The 17638-nt window shown below is 50.4% G+C and overlaps 1 long non-coding RNA gene across 1 annotated transcript in view; it reads left to right on the top strand.

The window, feature by feature from the left end:
* The first annotated feature begins 8052 nt into the window (after positions 1 to 8052).
* Positions 8053 to 17638, top strand: part of Carmn (cardiac mesoderm enhancer-associated non-coding RNA) — a 20762-nt gene continuing 11176 nt past the window's right edge. The window contains 1 exon segment of the long non-coding RNA NR_184396.1: positions 8053 to 8244. This is a non-coding gene — a long non-coding RNA (cardiac mesoderm enhancer-associated non-coding RNA).

Raw genomic sequence — 17638 nt, 5'->3', positions numbered from 1 at the left:
GTACACTGTAGCTGTCCTCAGACACACCAGAAGAGGGCACCGGATCCCATTACAGATGGTTGTGAGCCACCATGTGGTTGCTAGGATTTGAACTCAGGACCTCTGGAAGAGCAGTCAGCGCTCTTTTGTTTTTTTTTTTTTTTCTTTTTTTTTCGGAGCTGGGGACCGAACCCAGGGCCTTGCGCTTGCTAGGCAAGCACTCTACCACTGAGCTAAATCCCCAACCCCGCAGTCAGTGCTCTTAACCACTGAGCCATCTCTCCAGCCTAAGTCTTTCTCTTTTGAGTTGATTTTGGCAGAATATTTAGTCGTAGCAACAGGAAAGACATTGACCTTGTTTGGAAATAGGGCTTTCCAGGTATTATTAGAATGTCACATCAGCATCCAGCAAGATGTCTGTCCCTTAAGAGGAGGGGAAATTAGAGACAGACACAGAAGTGAGGCCACATGAACATGGAGGTGGAAATGGGAGTAATTTGTCTACAAGTCAAAGAATGCCAAAGAATGCTCGCTCCTCAGATGCTAAACAAGGGTATGGACCACCCTTTTTTCTCATATGCCACCTTGTCAACTGTCTGACTTCAGACATCCTACAGATACATGCACACAAGGGCATGGGAACTAAAAGTCAGGAGAGCTGCTGGCATCATATTCAAAGGCTAGGTAACCAGGAAGCTGCTAGTTTCTTTCCTGGAGACCACAGGACAAGACTTGGATCTCCAAGGTCTAAGAGCAGGATAGGGATCTAGCAAAGGTAGGTTTCCGTCACTCTGTTCCTGATAGAAATAACACCCTACGACACACTAGAAAAAGTGCTTTACTGGCTACCTGGTATGACTTAGTCTAGCCAATTGAATTAGAAGACTAACCGTGGCACTTCTTTCTGATGTCAAGAGTAACAATGACCTGGCAAGACAGCTCTGTTGAGTTATCCAACTTGAGCACTCTTTCAGCACATTATTTCCAACAATGCATTTTGGTGCACACTCAACCAAACGCAAGTCACCTGTATAACTGAAGTGTTTTTATTTATGGTGTGTGTGTGTGTGTGTGTGTGTGTGTGTGTGTGTGTGTGTGTGTGCCAGTGCACACCTGTACCTGTGTGAATTCCCATCTCTGTATGTACTACATGCATGCAGTGTCCTCAGGGCCAGAAAACGGCATTAGATCTCTTGGGACTGGACTTATAGATGGTTTCGAGCTATCATGTGGGTACTGGGAACTGATCCCACATCCTCTGGAAGAGCTCTTAGCCACTGAGCTACCTCTCTACTTCTCCAGGCCCTGTGATGTGTTATTTTGCACTATTTGGGTTATAGTTAATATATCAGGGTTGTCCCTGGAGGTTCAAATGTTCAAGGCCCTGCCCCATGTTGGTAATAGCAGTAAGTCAGACATACAGCTCCTCGGCCCTCTCCGGCTTGTACACACACACACACACACACACACACACACACACACACACACACACACCATCCTGCTAGGTCTACAGGTCATCTAAGCAGCCCCTTTGGCCCTGTGAGTTCATTCCTTGTGGTAGAAAAACATGAAAGGACCAACCTAGGCAGATCTCAGCGAGTTACTGCCTGAGTGGTGGGGTCAAATTCATGACTGCCAAAGGGGCCAGAGGGTTGGAAGCCAGTGTTCCCACTATACCAGGAAAGGGTCCCATGCCAACTAATCAGAGCCTTATAATGCAATCTGTTGCCATTTCCTGTCAGCGTCCCATGCCAGGCTGTCCCAGAGTTTTGGAAGAACTATGCTACACATTGTTTCCTCCACCTCCACAACCAGTCTTCCTTGGCGAGCAGCACAAAGGGTCTGTTACATCCTTCTTTCAGGACAGCTTACCCTCCCCTGCCATTCCCAGAGATGCTCCCTCAGGCACTGCATAGTCAGAGTCTGTCTTGGCTTGTCTGTGCAAAAGACTACGGGAGAGACAAAACAAATTCAACATGACCACTCACACACTCACCCACCTCACCCACTCACAGTTACGTTTTACCCCAGTGAGGTTCTACCATGTGTCTTCAGCACTGGACTTGTTAGAAAGCCTCATCAGTACACTGAAAGGAGCTCTCTAGCACGATCTTTGAGAATTAATGCATCCTCTACTCTTCCAGTTGAGCTGCTGATGGGAGTACATTTGTGAGAGCACAGTTTGATCACAAAGCAAGCAATTATAAGATTTCTGAGCCAGGTGGTGGTTGACCTACACCTTTAATCCCGGCATTCAGGAGGCTGAGGCAAGTGGATCTCTGTGAATGCTTAGCAGCCTGGTCTACAGAGTGAATTCTAGGATAGCCAGGGCTACACAGTGAAACCTGTCTCAACAAAAAGAAGAAGAGGAAGAGGAGGAGGAGGAGGAGGAAGAGGGGGAGGAGGAGGAGGAGGAGGAGGAGGAGGAGGAGGAGGAGGAGGAGGAAATAATAGAATTCTGAATTAACTACTTTCCTCAAAAAAACAACTTGTTGGGACAATGTGATGGCTCAACAGATAAAGAAACGTGATGATAATCTGAATTTGACCTGTGAAAGAAGAGAACAGACTCTGAAAAGTTGTCTTCTGACCTCCACACATGCACTATGGTACTATATGAGCGTGTGAGCGCACGCTCGCACACACACAATCCCATATGCATAATTTAAACAGTTTAATGAAGTGCAAGTTTCTTTTGGCTCACCGTTGGAAGGGACAGTTCATCAGGCAGAGGAAGTCTTGAGAGCAGCAGTATAAGGCTGCCCACACTGTACATGCAGTCTCGAAACGGCAAGCATGGAGGTCTGGGCTCAGCTTGCTTTCTCTTTTTTATTCCATCTCAGACCCCAGTTTGTGGGACAATGCCACCCATATTCAGAGTGAGTCTTCCAATCTCATAGATCTTCACAGACGAGAGAGAGAGAGAGAGAGAGAGAGAGAGAGAGAGAGAGAGAGAGAGAGAGAGAGAGAGAGAAATTTTGAAAGAGGAGATGAACCGTTCCAAATTTCTACAGTGAAGAAGCCAGGTAGCCTCACATCCCACATTCAAACACCATTGGAGATGGCAGTTAACATTTGGGGGGGGGGTTGTTATTTGTTTAGACAGGGCATGACACTATACCTCTGGCTGGCTTAGAACTTGCTATGGAGACTGGATAGGCCTCAAACTCATGGAGATTTGCCTGCCTCTATTTCCAAACTGCTGCGATTAAAGGCATGTATTTCTATGTCTGGCTTGTTTGTTTGTTGTGATGGGTTGTGGATGCAGGGTTCCAGTTTCGGTTTGGGTTCTGAGAGAGAGTCTCACTTGAGCTGGCCTGGATTTATGGCCCAAGCAGGTCATGGTGGTTAGACTGAGAAATGTTTCCCGTCCAGTAGGCTTGTATTTGAACATTTGGTCCTCGCTTGGTAGTGCTGTTCAGGGAGGTGGGAAAGCCTTGCTCGGGGAAGTACTTCACTGGTGATGGGCTCTGAGCGTTCATAGCCTTGTCCTGCCTTCAGTTTGCTCTCTCAACAGAAACGTAATTAATACACAGTCCTTGAGCTCTTAGTGATTCTCCTGCCTCAGCCTCCTGAGAGCTGATATAGCTTAGCTGCGTGTCACCATGATTAACTCTTTTTCTTTTTCTTTTCTTTTTTGTTTATTTGAGACAAGGTATCTCTACATAGACCTGGCTGTTCCAGAAGTCACCAGGTAGAGCTGGGTGGTCTCCTGCTCACAGAGATCTACCTGCCTCTGCCTCTGAGCAGATTAAAGCATGTACCACCCCTGCCCAGCTTGGAGCTTACGTTTTAATTTAAGGGTTACAGATCTTGTCGAAACATAATTTTTCTCACCTCTGACTTGTATCCCTGGGGTGAATTGGTAGGAAATCATGCTAAAAGCAAGGGAAAGGCTGAGGGCTGGAATATGAAATGAGATTCAGAGGGTCTCAGAGCTGGAAGAGGCTTCCCAGGTTAGTATTCACCCTTTACTTGCAATCCCTAGTGGCCGAGAATTCTCTGCTTTACCGAGCCAATCCATCAGCCCACATCATCCTTCATGTCTTTCACTGATTGTTTCAAGGTCTTTTCAGGGCTGGGGGTGTATGTAGCTTGTAGGATTATTAATTGGCGCTAGTCGTAGGGTTAATGGCGTCCTGTGTCTGCTCCGCCACAGGCTTGGGCCACTGGGGGAGGCAGAACATGGGAATTGACCACACCCCATCCCCCTACCAGGGTGTCGGGCTGTGAGAAGCTGTGGAACGCCACTCAGGCGTGGGAGGTGCAGTTTGGGCGTAGGACACAGCCACAGTTGGCTCAGAGGTTCCCAGGCCTGCAAGGCGGCTGGGGCTGTCTGGTTCTCAGGCTCTTGGGCATCCAGGTGCCGCTGAGATGCCTCAAAAGAGCTGAGAATGGAGTGGGGGCCTGTGGGCTGGATTTAACCCCGGGGTCGAGGGGAAAGGAGGGGGAGCTCCAGCTGGTCCCTCCTAGGTAGTCCTTGGCTTGATGGGGTAGGCTTGAGCTTGGTGGTCACAGTTGGGAAGGAAGGGAAGCCATCTACAGGAGAATAGATGGTGAAGGCCTTTTCTGTGGCTCCCTATGGCAGATTCCGATGAAAAGAGACAGTCCGTGGTTTTAAGGCTTTATTGTCATGGTGGAAAGTAGATGAATAAAACCCGTACCACACTTCTCGGAATGGGCCTGAGATTAAATACCTTTTGCAGGGAGGAGTGACTGGGAAGGAAAGTTCATTGGCTGAGCCTCCAGGCCTTTAGGTACCTCATTATAATGGGGATCTGTCTTGAGTCTACATGACCTGTGGGAGGGCTTGGGGCATTACACTTAGGTAACTGGTGGTCACAAATCTGTGGAGGGCTGTGGGCTAGTGACCAGTCTGGTTTCCTAGGAGTCAGGCGAAAGGCCTACCGTTCCTTCGGGGTCTCCAGGACGCAAGCCTCCTCAACCGGGAACTAGGGTGCCTTTCACTGTCCCACAATAGCTCAGTTGCTAGAGTGTTCTAGCATGTACAAGCTGTGGGTTGGGTCCCTAACACTGCGTAAGCGTGTGTGATGGCATGTACCTGTAATCTCAGCACTTGGGAGCTAGAGGAAACATCAAGAGTTGAAGGCCAGCCTTGTCTACATAGCAACCTTGAAGCTAGCCTGGGCTACTTGAGATCTTGTGTCCAAAAAAAAAAGTCTCTTGTGTCTCCACCTGTACAAGCTAGAGCTCCTCTTTGGTCCCCTAACTTCCTGGCTCTCTTTAAGTCCTGGTCATGACAACGGATTGTTTTTTTTAGAGGGGGATTTGGGAGAGACAAATAGAGCCCTGTGGAGGGCTATTGGCCAGTGTGGCCTTCAATTCCTAGACTAAAGCTGTCTTCCTGGCTCAGCCTCCCAAGGAGCTGGGATAACAGGTGTGCACCACCATACCTGCACTGGCTGGTTTTGTGTGTCAACTTGACACAAGCCGGAGTTATCACAGAGAAAGGAGTCTCCCTTGAGGAAATGCCTCCATGAGATCCAGCTATAAGGCATTTTCTCAATTAGTGATCAAGGGGGGAGGGACCACTGAGGGAGGTGCCATTCCTGGGCTGGTGGTCCTGGGTTCTATAAGAGAGCAAGCTGAGCAAGCCAGTAAGTAACATCCCTCCATGGCCTCTGCATCAGCTCCTGCTTCCTGACCTGCTTGAGCTCCAGTCCTGACTTCCTTTGGTGATGAACAGCAGTGTGGAAGTGTAAGCTGAATCAACCCTTCCCTCCCCAGCTGGCTTCTTGGTTATGATGTTTGTGCAGGAACACAAACCCTGACTAAGACAATGCCTGACTGGCCAGTGGACTTTCTGGTAACCATGCTTTAGCTCACAGGTAGAGCCAGCTAACAACACTGCAGAGCTGGCGGGAGGAGGCAATGACATGTCCTCAGAGCTTACACTTCTTCTTCTCAACCATAAGCCACAATACATGACTGAAGTAGCATGGTCTCCAGAGGGGGGTTTTCCTTCATGGTTCTGTTGGGCTGGCTTTGCCTTGCCTCTGAACCCTGTAGGCAGCCCTTCATTTTACTCAGCTGGAACCCGGGGGCTAGAGAGATGAAGTTTCACTCCAGGCACCCTTGTCAGATGGCTAACTCCCATGCAGAGACTGGGGAACAAGACATCACAAGCCTTCTCCACCCAGCACCTCTCTCAGTTGCATTCCAATGAAAGCGTGTGTGCGATTATCTATCTCCCAGCCCACAGAAGGAAGCAGAGACATCCACAGTGACTGCTGTGCGGCAAGCCCTTGGGAATTGAGTGCTTCATCGGCTCCATTCTAAGGAGGAGGGAAACCATTAATACTGTCTTGGGCACCAAGGGGTAGAGCTGAACTCAGGGTGACTCCAGCTCCCTCCCCACTCTGGGATGCACTACAACCCTGCCAATCCTCTCTGGCCATACAGAGAGGGAGTGGCTAGCTCCCTATCATCACAAAGATGAAAATCCAGAGTGCCACAGTTAACTTTGCCCTTACTTACCTGTCCACATCCAGGGAACTCTTCCTCAAGGCCCAGTTTGTAGATGGGGAATGTTTAATAAACCACTGGGAATACTCCTAGTTGATTGGGAACCAGTTAAGATCAATAGTGTGGTCCAGGCTTGGTGGCACATGTCTTTAATACCAGCACTCAGGAGGCAGAGTCACGCAGGATCTCTGAGTTCAAGACCAGCCTGGTCTACATAGTGAGTACCAGGACAGCCAAAGCTATGTAGACAGACCCTGCTTCCTCTCTGTCCCCCAAATCAACAGTCTGACGTCTGACTCCATCCCCTAAAACCCGCTGGTTGGACCCACACAGGGTGGCATGAGTTTCTTATTAGCAGGAACGTGAAAAACGGGAGCAGATCATAGAGTGTGATCCCAGGAAAGGGAAACCTGGGTAGCTGTGGGAGTTGCCCAGCCCGGAGCCTGGGTATCTATATCAGACTGTGAATAGTCAGTGGAAAGCCACCCAGTGTGGACATAGAAGTGAAACCCTGAGTCATGAAGGCCAAGGACAGAGTGGTAGCCCTCGGCAAAGATATGCCTGGCCACTAGGAGGAGCTCTCTGCAGGCCTCAGAGCTGAACTTCCCATTGGCCAAGGCCTTTCACGTAGCCCTTCCATATGCATTTCTGGCCAGCCCTGTGCGAAGTCTGGAGGCTCAGAGCTTGTCCAGGAAGTCACCAACTCCTAGAAGAGACAAGTGTGGTTGTGTGAGGTGAGTCCTAAGGGGACGCAAGAGGGCATGTGGTAGGGAGTAATGAGATAGCCCACAGATCTCGCAGAGATGGTGTCTACCAACAGAGCAGGAGCAGGCCTTGGACTGGATGTGGCGAAGAATACCTGCAAACTCTGAGACCTAAGAGTTTTCATAAAAATAAAGAGGCTGTGGTTGTTCCTTAGGGTAAGAGACTCCCCAGCAGAGCATGCCTGACAACCCCAGATAGGGCAGTCTCTGCATGGGGATAGGAGCAGCGGCTCAAGATACTGGATTTCTGGAGAAGAGATTTATTCGCCTTCCCTAGGGCCTGCCCTGTATCTCTGTTCCCATCACCCGTTGAGCCCCAGAAGCTTCAACTGGTATCTTCCTCTTGGGGGATTCTCAAAACATCCCAGGGCCGTTGTCCCGTCCTGGGACCCAGGGCAGCAGGAGTAAAAGGAAGTTCTCACACACACACAGCTCTCTCCCAGGAGTTTGCTGAGTTCCCAGGCTGACAACTGGCAACTCTCAGAAATCCGTCCCCCACTCCCTTCCTCCTCTCCTCCCTGCCTCCTCCTCCCTCCGCTGCCCTTCTCCACTTTAATAACTTCCACATGGGCTCTGGGGGCTGAAGCCAAGCCCTCAGCATTGTCTGAAACCTCCAAATTTAGAAGAAATATGAAAATTGTCAACCACTCCTTCCTTAGGGGGTAAAAGCAACATTCGGCACCAGGGGCAGGTCAAGGCGAGGCAGTCACGTGGCTGGCGTCCTGGCCAATCGGGGACCCAGGGAGGACTCAGCACCCGCCTTGCCCCAACACCAGGCTCGCTTCTTCAGCTCATATAAGGTAAAAGGCAGCGAGGCCTCGGTGGCCAGAGAGCCACGGGCAAGGGGCTGAGCAGAGGGGGGTCCAGTGCAAGTTGCTTAAAAATGCCCCTGTAGCATCAAGGGGTGCCAGACCCAAGTGAACTTAGTTGAGAAGCAGTAACACCCACAACCACACCCCAAACAGACTGGGCCTCCACCTCCGAAGAGTCATCCCTGGACCAGACACCAGTCAAGGTAAGGACTAGCCACAGACACAGGTCCCTGCGCCGGTCTCTGGGGCTTCCTTCCAGGGGCTTTCGTTCCTGCTGTCTAACTGCTCTGTTGCCTTCTGCCTCTCTAGATCTGAGTTTCCCCATCTGTACCTAGGCTGCATCTGGTGATCTTTAAGCATTAGACCCAACTCTGAGCAGCTCTAGTCCTATGGGCTGCTTCTATTGAATGAGGAGTTGGGGGCTGAGCTGATGGCAGGCCAAGCTCCCACCATGCCACATCTGGGCAGTTTGCCCTGTCTCTACCGTATATCAGGTGTTCATAGCTCCAAGGATCTGGGGCCCCGGTTGAGGAAAACTGTTTCCAAATAATGGATCCAGTAAGCCAAACTTGAGGAAGCAGTTGAATAGCTCAAACACCCAGGGAGTAGGAAACACAGGGTTAAAAGGATATGTGTAGAAGGGAGAGGGGAGGGGCTGAGCTCAGACCCCAGATCTGTACTCAGTGCTGGATTATGTGGCTCTGGGCAGGTACCCATCCCTCTCTGAGCCAGCTTGCCGATCTAGGTGTAAAATGGTCTGGAAACATAGGGTGTGGTTTCTGAACCATTTGGGGGAGCCCTCTCAGGAGATTCCTGGGCTACAGCCATCTTTGATCATAGACTCTGAGTCCAAGCACCTGGTCAGAGCCCTGGGAGCTGTTGAGGCTGAGCTTAAGGTGACAGAGAACACTCCCAGGGCATCTAGCTGAAGGGATCTCTCTCCCCAGGGTGCTGCACTGCCTCTGGTGGGCACAGGGATGGTGTCTGATGCAATAAGCCGTGAGTGCAGGACTCCAGGGCAGGAATGGGGTGAAGGGCCTTGGGAGGAAGTCCTGTGCTGTGTAGGGGCCGGACACAGCTCTGACTGGAACACAGGCGGCATCCAACACCTTGGACCCAGAATGGAACACAGTTCTCCAGTTCCAGACTGGGCCACATCTATTCCTTCTTGTACCTGGTCACCCAGGGCTTTATGGTTTAGAAGGAAGCACTGAGCTTCCCTCCCCCTGAGAGGGTCCAACTCTGGCTTGTTTACATATTAAAGCGGTTGACCCTGTCATCTGCCACCTCAGATTAGGCTTCTTAATCTTAGGGGCAGCCTAAGTTCTGACAAACCTTTTTTTTTTTTTTTTTTTTTTTGGTTCTTTTTTTTTTCGGAGCTGGGGACCGAACCCAGGGCCTTGCGATTCCTAGGTAAGCGCTCTACCACTGAACTAAATCCCCAGCCCCTGACAAACCTATTTTTATGGCGAGGAAATGAGACAGAGGGGAGAAATACTCAGAGTGCCCTAGGAAGAGGAAGGTAGAACAAATCCCAGCCAGAGGAAAGGGGCACAGAGACTAAGACAATTCCCTTTGCACTCATCCTCTGCTTGGAGCTAGGAATCAGCCGTGCAAGTCCCCAGAGCCGTAGAGCAATCGGGACACAGTTAGGCAACCGTAAGGCCAGGTGGAAGTGGAGCTCTAGCTGACAACAGAGCTAGGGCAGAGTGTGTCGGCCTAGTCAGGGGGTTCCTCAGGTATCGTGAGTAACAAACATATTGCTTTCATTTGTGACTTGGATCCAGGAACCTGAGACTTTTAGATTTACTGAAGCCTTGCAGGACTGCGGGAGCTGGGTCCACTTCTTCCCTTTTTACAGAGAGGCCAGACACTGTATATGTGTGCTGGCTGTCCCAGGGTGCTGTCTCCACCAAGACTTTCTACCTTCCTGCTCTGCTACAGGCACCATGGTCTTCCTAGGAAGTATCCAAAGAATCTCAGACAGAATTTGTATGGAGATAAAATATGTATGGGACCTTCCCCCGGAGCCAGACACTAGCTACACAGTTTCTATTGTCTTCCTTATTCTCAGGAACTAATGCCAACACCCCTGGTTACAGAGGCGGAACCCACAGCCCACCCAAGGGCTTACCACTAGAAACTAGCAGAAGGTGTCAACCCAGGCTCCACCTTCGTGCTCTCAGCTGCCTTCCCAGGGGTGAGCTGTAGAGCCATGATGTGAAAGTTGAACCTGCAGGGGAGGCTCTAGTCCCAGGGTTTGTACTGGGACTTGATGAGCGGCCCCTGGCTCTAAGGCCAACTCTCAGCCATGTCACTGTCCCAGAACAGAGGAGACTCACTGGTCCCCCAGCCACACTATAGCTCTGTGGCCAGCCTTGGCCCTTTCTCCTTCCTGGCTAGTTCTAGAGAAAAGTGAATACAGACAGCTCTGCTGAGAAGAAAAGTTCCAGACTCCACAAATGGAGCCAGCATTGAGTGTCTCCTCAGGTGAGACAACGCCCTAGAGTAGGTCTCTAAGGTCCTTTGCCACTTCCTTCAGTCCTCCATCAGGGCTGCCCCTGTGGCTCAAGTCCCTGGTGACTCAAAGGACCATGAGAAACCTGGGCATGGTGACACATACTTTTAATCCCAGCATTCAGGAGTTAGAGACAGGGGGATATCAGTGAGTTCAAGGCAACCAGGTCAGCCCATGTAAATCCTGTAAGAACAGAAGAGGAAAGAGAGGAGAGACACGTTGTGAGAATTGTGAGAAATGTTGCCTTCTGTTTTCTGTTCAGTTTTAAACACACGTCCTGTACACAGAGGCCAGAGTTTCTCAGTTTGTACCTGGAGAGTGGGTGTGACTGGAAGACCACACAAGAAGTCATCAGGCTATTCCCACTGGGTGGATCCCTCTCCTTGACCATACTGGAAGTGATGGGATTTCTTGAAATATATACATTAAATATTTTATTTTGTATATGCCAGTTAATGTAAGGATGTAGCTCAGTAGTAGAGCATTTGTCTGACATAGGTGAGGACCTGGGTTCATTCGTAGCACCACAAAGGAAGGAAGGAAGGAAGGAAGGAAGGAAGGAAGGAAGGAAGGAAGGAAGGAAGGAAAGGAGGGAGGGAGAAGGGGAAAGAGGGAGGAAAGAAGGAAGGAAGGAAGGATGGTTGGAGGAAAAGGCAGGTAGGCACATTCACGTATATTCTGTAGGCTGCTGATTCTTGTCCACACAGGCACTTGGGAAGACCATGGAGGAGGCTGAGTACTAGTCATCCTGATGCACCCTGGGTCCTGTACCTGAGGGTTAGCTGTAGGGCTTGGGCAGAAAGTGGAAAGCAGGGGGCAGCCTCGGCTAACAGCCTGTTTAGACAGGCCCCACGGGGATCTGGCATCAGCACGCATTGTGAGGGCTCTGGGGCCAGCTATTTTCCTGCCTGCCAAAGAGTCTGTTGGTGGCAGCCTTGCAGCAGCACAAACCTTTGCTCCGATTTGAAACATGCCTGATGCACAGTGGGCCTTACCCACTCTCCTGACCCACACGGCCAAGCTCCCTCAACCACTTTTTGGGTCTGTTGCAAGATACAGAATTCTGCAGAGGCTGGGAGTGGGGGCATCCCCCGTGTCCAAGATGAAGGAATGAGACAGTTATAGTCGAAGTGCTCTAAAAACACCATGAAGTCACAGGGAGCTGGGATTTCCTGGGGCCAGGTCGGCACAGGCGGCCTTGTTCTGAATCTTTCATTTTTTTGCCTGGAAGCAACTGTGGTTCCTTGAGTTTCCACGGCTCCGTCTGTAGAGTAGGGAGATTAAGGTATTTAACAAGGATAGTTTGTTGAGCCTTTAGATTAGAGCAGTGGAAGCTCTTGAAGCCCATTGAGTAATGACTGGCACACAGGGATTAAGCAAAAAAAAAAAAAAAAAAGAAGAAGAGCTGCTCCAACCCCACACAGCTTCTCAGGTAGGAGATGTCCTGCTGGGTTCTAACTTCTTGGATGCTAAGGAATAAAATGCTTTTGTTCCTTCAAAAACAACAACCCTCAACACAAAACAGCATGTGTCTGTGATGGCAGCTCTCAGGTGGTGGAGGACGGAGGATCAGGAATTCACGGGGCTATCCTTAGCTACTCAGTGAGCTCAAGGCCAGCCTGGGCTACATGAGATCCTGTCTCAGAAAACAGTTATCATGCTAGGGATGTTGTTAGCCCATGGTTTGTACCATGGTACAGCGCTTGCTTGCCCATGCTGGGCCCATTCCCAGCACGACAACCTCCCACAAAACCCAAACTGCTATGTATCAAGGCCTCCCTACCCAGGACCCTGAGGTAAGTACCTTCATCCTTGAAGTTGAAGATGCCCAGAGAGATAGATCTGGTCATTTGCTCAAAGCCACACAGGTCAATAGGCAAAATTGGGACTCAACTCCAAATCTGGCTGAGTCCACGGGCTTATTTTCTAGAACCAGCCAAGAAGGCTATGAATCCGTACCAGTTCCAGCATTCGCCTCCTTTATGAGATACCTGACGTTTTGGGGAGGAAGCTATGTGCCTTCTAGATTAAGCATAACTATGCTGACAAAATGAACAGAGTCACCCTCTCCACACACTCTCAACCACAGCCCAGCTGAGGGCAGAAAATGCAGACCCTGGCCAGACCCCTCTAGTGCACACCTGCCAGGATGTCTGTGTCCCCTTGGAGGCCTCATCAGCCCTTTCCCCACACAGCGTTTTGGAGTCTTGAAGAAGGAATAGTGAGCTAGGCCAAGACTAAAGGTGACCCCACCCTGAGGACCTCCTCAAGAGCCATGTCAATCTATGTCCCTGTGGACCCCGGCTGTATCACAGGGAGGGTGATCGATAGAACCCTGCCCCCCCGACCAACTCTCCCTTCCCTTCCTCCTCTGCTTCTCCTAGCCAAACAGGAATGGGGATGTCAGAACAGGCTGCTGGCCTAGATAGCATAAGTAGTGGCCATGATAAAAACTCCACTTTCTTACCTACCTTCCTTGAGCCAGCAGATCTCAGGCATACAGCCACCCACCTTGAAGAGCCTCAGGTATCCTCTGAGGGGAACTGAACAAGGGCCTGGTCTTGGCTCTGTAGCCATTACACTTGAGGAAGAGCCCTGCCCTGCTGAGCTCTTCAGGTCCTGATGCCACCTCTTGGCATGGGAGGGGACCAAGTCTATGTAGTCACTAGGACTCCGTCTGGAAGAAAACTGCCAAGTGGAGGAATAGGGAGATCAGAGTGGAGAGGAGATGGGAGGGCACCCGCCCCCCAAGAACCAGGAGGCAGAACTGCCAAGGGGTCTTCAGGATTCTCAGGAGCTCTAAAAGCACACGGAGGGGGAAGCTGGAGAAGGGAGAGACCCGGGCTCTGAAATGACTTGAGCTGTCAGATAGCTTTTTGGTTTCTGATGGGTAGAGATCTTTTTTTTAAATCTGTTTGTCCCCATCCCCAAAACACCATCAGCCCAAGAGCCCCAGAGGAGTAGGGAGATGAGGGAATACGGCTGAGGGTTGATGCTTAGATGTCAGGGGAGGGAAAAGAGCCGGGACAGGGAGACAGCATGCTACAATCACCAACTTCAGACACCTCCAGAGCTCGCTGAGGAGCAGGAATTCTGCAGCCCAGTGGACAGGGCGTGAAGGCCCAGAGATGCCAGAAGCATCTACACACTAGAGGGGTCTCCAATTGTCTGCTCAAAGAGGGAGGAGGTGCTTTGGAAGTAGTGGGTTTCTTATCCAAAGAAGTATGCGAGATTAGCAATGATAACAGCAATGGTGACCCCGTGAGGCCTTTCCCACCAGCAGCCTGCAACTCCACATGCCCACGCAGGCTGCCGTGGGACAGCCATGGAGCGTAAGTCCCTGGCTGCCTGCATGTCAGATTCTAGCCAGATATGACGTCAATTCTGCCCTGGCTTTGCGCAGGGCTTCTTGCCCCCCCTCCCTTCCTTTTATCCTACTGTGATCTTTTCATCCTCCCAAGGGACTCCAGGCCTGACCAGAGAGACCTGGAGCCTATTTATGAGAATAAGGTCCCTGGGGACCATTCATCCAATGGCCTCCCTACTCTGCAGGAGTGAGACCGGGGTGGGGGTGGGGGGCAGAGTCTCTGAGAGCCTGTTCACACGCTCCAGAGAGTCTGCATGGGGATTCCAGCAGGGTCACAAGAAAGCAGCTGACTTATGACCACGATGTCTCAGTCTTTCCCTCTTTTGCTCCTGCCTTTTCCCCAGCCATGGCTGTGACAAGAAGCTAGTGAGGAAAGCAAACAGCTTCCCTGGGCTGAGTCACAAAAGTCAGTATAGTAAACTGGGATGCAGGAGCAACTCTAGGTATTCCATTACCTTCTAGAACCCAGGGAGGTAGACACTCCAGGCAAGAGGCCCCAGGGACCAGCCAAGCCTGGGTGAGAGTCCTGGAATAGCAGAGTCAAGCATCAGCCAGGCTGACGGACAGGGTAGGGATGCTCACCAGTAGAGCTTCCTGAACTCAGGTTCAAGCTGGGCAGAAGGGGTCCAGGCTTCCCTGAATAAAAGCATTGGGGTAGAAGCTTTGGATGACCTTGAGTGATAACCCCCTGCCTCAGGCTGGCTAACACCAGAGCAGGACTTTTGATGTCCTCCTTTTGGTATCCATCCTTGTGGCTTCTTGGTAAAAGGTTTCTATCTCCTCGTGTCAGTGATAAAGAAGCTGAGAAAAGACTTCCCCACCATCACACTGTCCAAGTAGAGGCATCCTTTAGAGCTCCTTTGTCTTCTAGCCAATGTTGAAGACTATGTGGCTCCTCAAATCAAAGGGAGGGACAGAGTAGAGACAGGTATCCAAGCAGGACACGTCACGGTCCATTGTCAGCTAATAGCAACTTACTATCAATTCCTGCTGGTCTGTCTTCCAAGTCTCCTTATATGGCCTGAGATGCTCTCCAAGCTATGGGAGCCACAAATGGGAGGGGGCCTCCTGCAAAAGAAATCCCCAAGATGTGGGACAGCGAAGTCCTTGGTTCTGTTGGTTCTGCCTAGAGCGTCATATGAACTTGAACAAGAGACACCCTCTGGCCTCAGTGTGTTCAGTAGGGTCTGGACCCAAGGAACCAGAAAAGCAGAGGATTCCCCCTAAGATCTCCTGCCTCACTCATCTGAAATTTACCCCGGAGGTTTGGCCCAGGAAGTGGGTGGGCCGCCGGAAGAAAACATCAGCCTACAGATTCTTCTATGCCCAAGCTTTGCTTTCCAGCCAAGAAATTCCCAGAGAGAGAAAAAGCGTGGAAACAAGCTTGGCGTGGTGACTCACGCCTGCAGGAAATCTGAGGAGGGTTGCTGTGAGCTCAGAGCTAGCCTAGGATACTTAGTGAGTTCAAGGTGAGCCTGAACCATGCAATATGAAACTGCGTGTGTGCGTGCATGTAAGGGGCAGTGTGTGATGGCGCAGAAGCAGAGAGAGAGACAGAGAGAGAGAGAGAGACAAAGACAGAGACAGAGACAGAGACAGAGACAGAGACAGAGAGAGAGTGTGTTCTGGGAAGCTCTTTAAAATTATCCCAGTCAGCCAGACATAATGGCTTACACCTTAAGTCTTAGCGTTCAGAAGACAGAGAGGCAAGTGGATCTCTGTGAATTTGAGGATGCCCTGGTCTACATAGTGAGCTCTATAACACCTTTAGCTACATAGTGAAATGCTATCTCAAAACCAAATGATAGGGGTTAGGGATTTAGCTCAGCGGTAGAGCGCTCGTTTAGCAAGCGCAAGGCCCTGGGTTCGGTCCCCAGCTCCGAAAAAAAGAAAAAAGAAAAAAAAAGCAAATGATAATAATAAAACAACAAATATTAAATAAAATTATCCCAGTGGAGAAAGCTAAGACCAAAAAGGGTCAGCAGAGTATTCAAGGTCACAAAGCAAGTCAAAAGCCGGAAGAGAAGCAGGGCCTGTCACTCCCAGGTCAGTGTTCTTTCCACTGTCTACAGAGCAATGGGTACAAAGGCCACCCTGGTATGACCCTGGGTCAGTGTTCCCCACTGTCTTGAACTCCGCACAAGAAATCTAATCTCCTTCCCTACCTGGACTCAGTTTCTTTCTTCCTGGAGACAGGGAACTGTGTGAACAAAAGATACCCAGGACCCAGTACTAGCATCTTTCAGATACCCTCCCTGGGCTTTCCTAGGACCTAATACCAGCATCCAGCAGACCAGCACAGCTTTTCCAGGTGGCCCCTTTTGCCCCTACCTTGGCTCTTTCTTTACAGACAGTCGGGGACTCAGACCAGAAAATCCCACCAAGTTGCAGTCCCACCAGCCCTATCCCACCCTAGACCCCATGGTTGGGCTTCATCCAGAGTTGTAAGGCTCCAGCCCAGCCTGCCTCTGAGAATCTGGATTTCTTCTTACCATAAAAGGGCAAGTGTGCCTTTCTCAACCCTGCTGCCAACCCTGCTGGGAGAAAGGCTGAGTTATTTTTAGATGTAGGGTTTACTCCTAACCCAAGATGGAGTTGTCCCTTTGCACCACAGCCCCCTCCCCAGCTGCTGCTGTCTCCTTCCCTTTACCTTCCTCTGTGGCCATCAATATCCACACACACACACACACACACACACACACGCATGCCACACTCACACCACATACCACATATACATATACACACCCACCACACACAGACACACCACACACACATACACACACCACATATACACCACACACATGCACACGCACACGTGTGTCTCTTCTCTGTATCCTTCCCTCCTTCCCAGATCCTTCCTTTCACAGCCAGCTTCCCTCTTCTTGCCCCTCCCTCAGATCTTTTTCTGGTTACTGAAGAAAGTGACACATCTGTACCCCCGCCCCCTCCTGAAACAGTATTTACAGCATACATTCCAAACATCCGCCATCTGGCTTCTAGGAAGAGCCAAAAGCTATTTGAAGAAGGAAGTCATGATTATTCCATCTTCAAAGCCAGGGAACTTAAGGCCCTCTTCTGCCCCCCCCTTCCTCCCAGAGGCCCCCTGTGTCGACCAATGACATCCTTCAGTCAATTGATGAGGTCAGGACCTTAGCTGGATGTCAGTTGGATCCCTGACTTCAACCACTTCCTTTGTTTCCCTTGCTTCTTCCCCTCTCCAAGCTTCAGAGTTCTCATCTGAACGAAGGTGCGAGACCAGAATGCCCCAAGATTTCACGTCCTGGGGCAGCTTCACTGAGACTAGTTTTGAGCAGAGCAATAAGAACAGCGGGGAGTTGGGAGAATCCCGACACCATGAAGTCCCCCTCTCTACCACCATGTCCTGCATTTGTAGCTCCTGACACTCATAGAGCAGAAGACCCATAGGAGTTTCATCCCTGCCTGCTAATCTTTGTACCCTAAATAGTCCAGAAGAAACCAGTGCCTGATATCCAGGAAGCTTGAACATTCCCACGAAGCCCTACAACCCTGGAGACTCCTATTCTTTACAAAGCAGGCAAGATGGGCTGGAAGGTGACTCAGTTGGTAAAGTGCTTACCATATAAGCCTTAGACAAGGACCTGGATTCAGATCTCCTGCACCCTTATAAAAGCCAGGTCCTCTGACAGCACTTATAATCCCAGTGCTAAGGAGAAGACAGATGGAGCCTTGA

Source organism: Rattus norvegicus, chromosome 18 (assembly GCF_021556685.1).
Source record: "Rattus norvegicus strain SHRSP/BbbUtx chromosome 18, alternate assembly SHRSP_T2T, whole genome shotgun sequence".
NCBI lineage: Eukaryota > Metazoa > Chordata > Mammalia > Rodentia > Muridae > Rattus > Rattus norvegicus.
The sequence above is the reverse complement of the archived record's forward strand: the minus strand, read 5'-3'. Positions and strand labels throughout refer to the sequence as shown.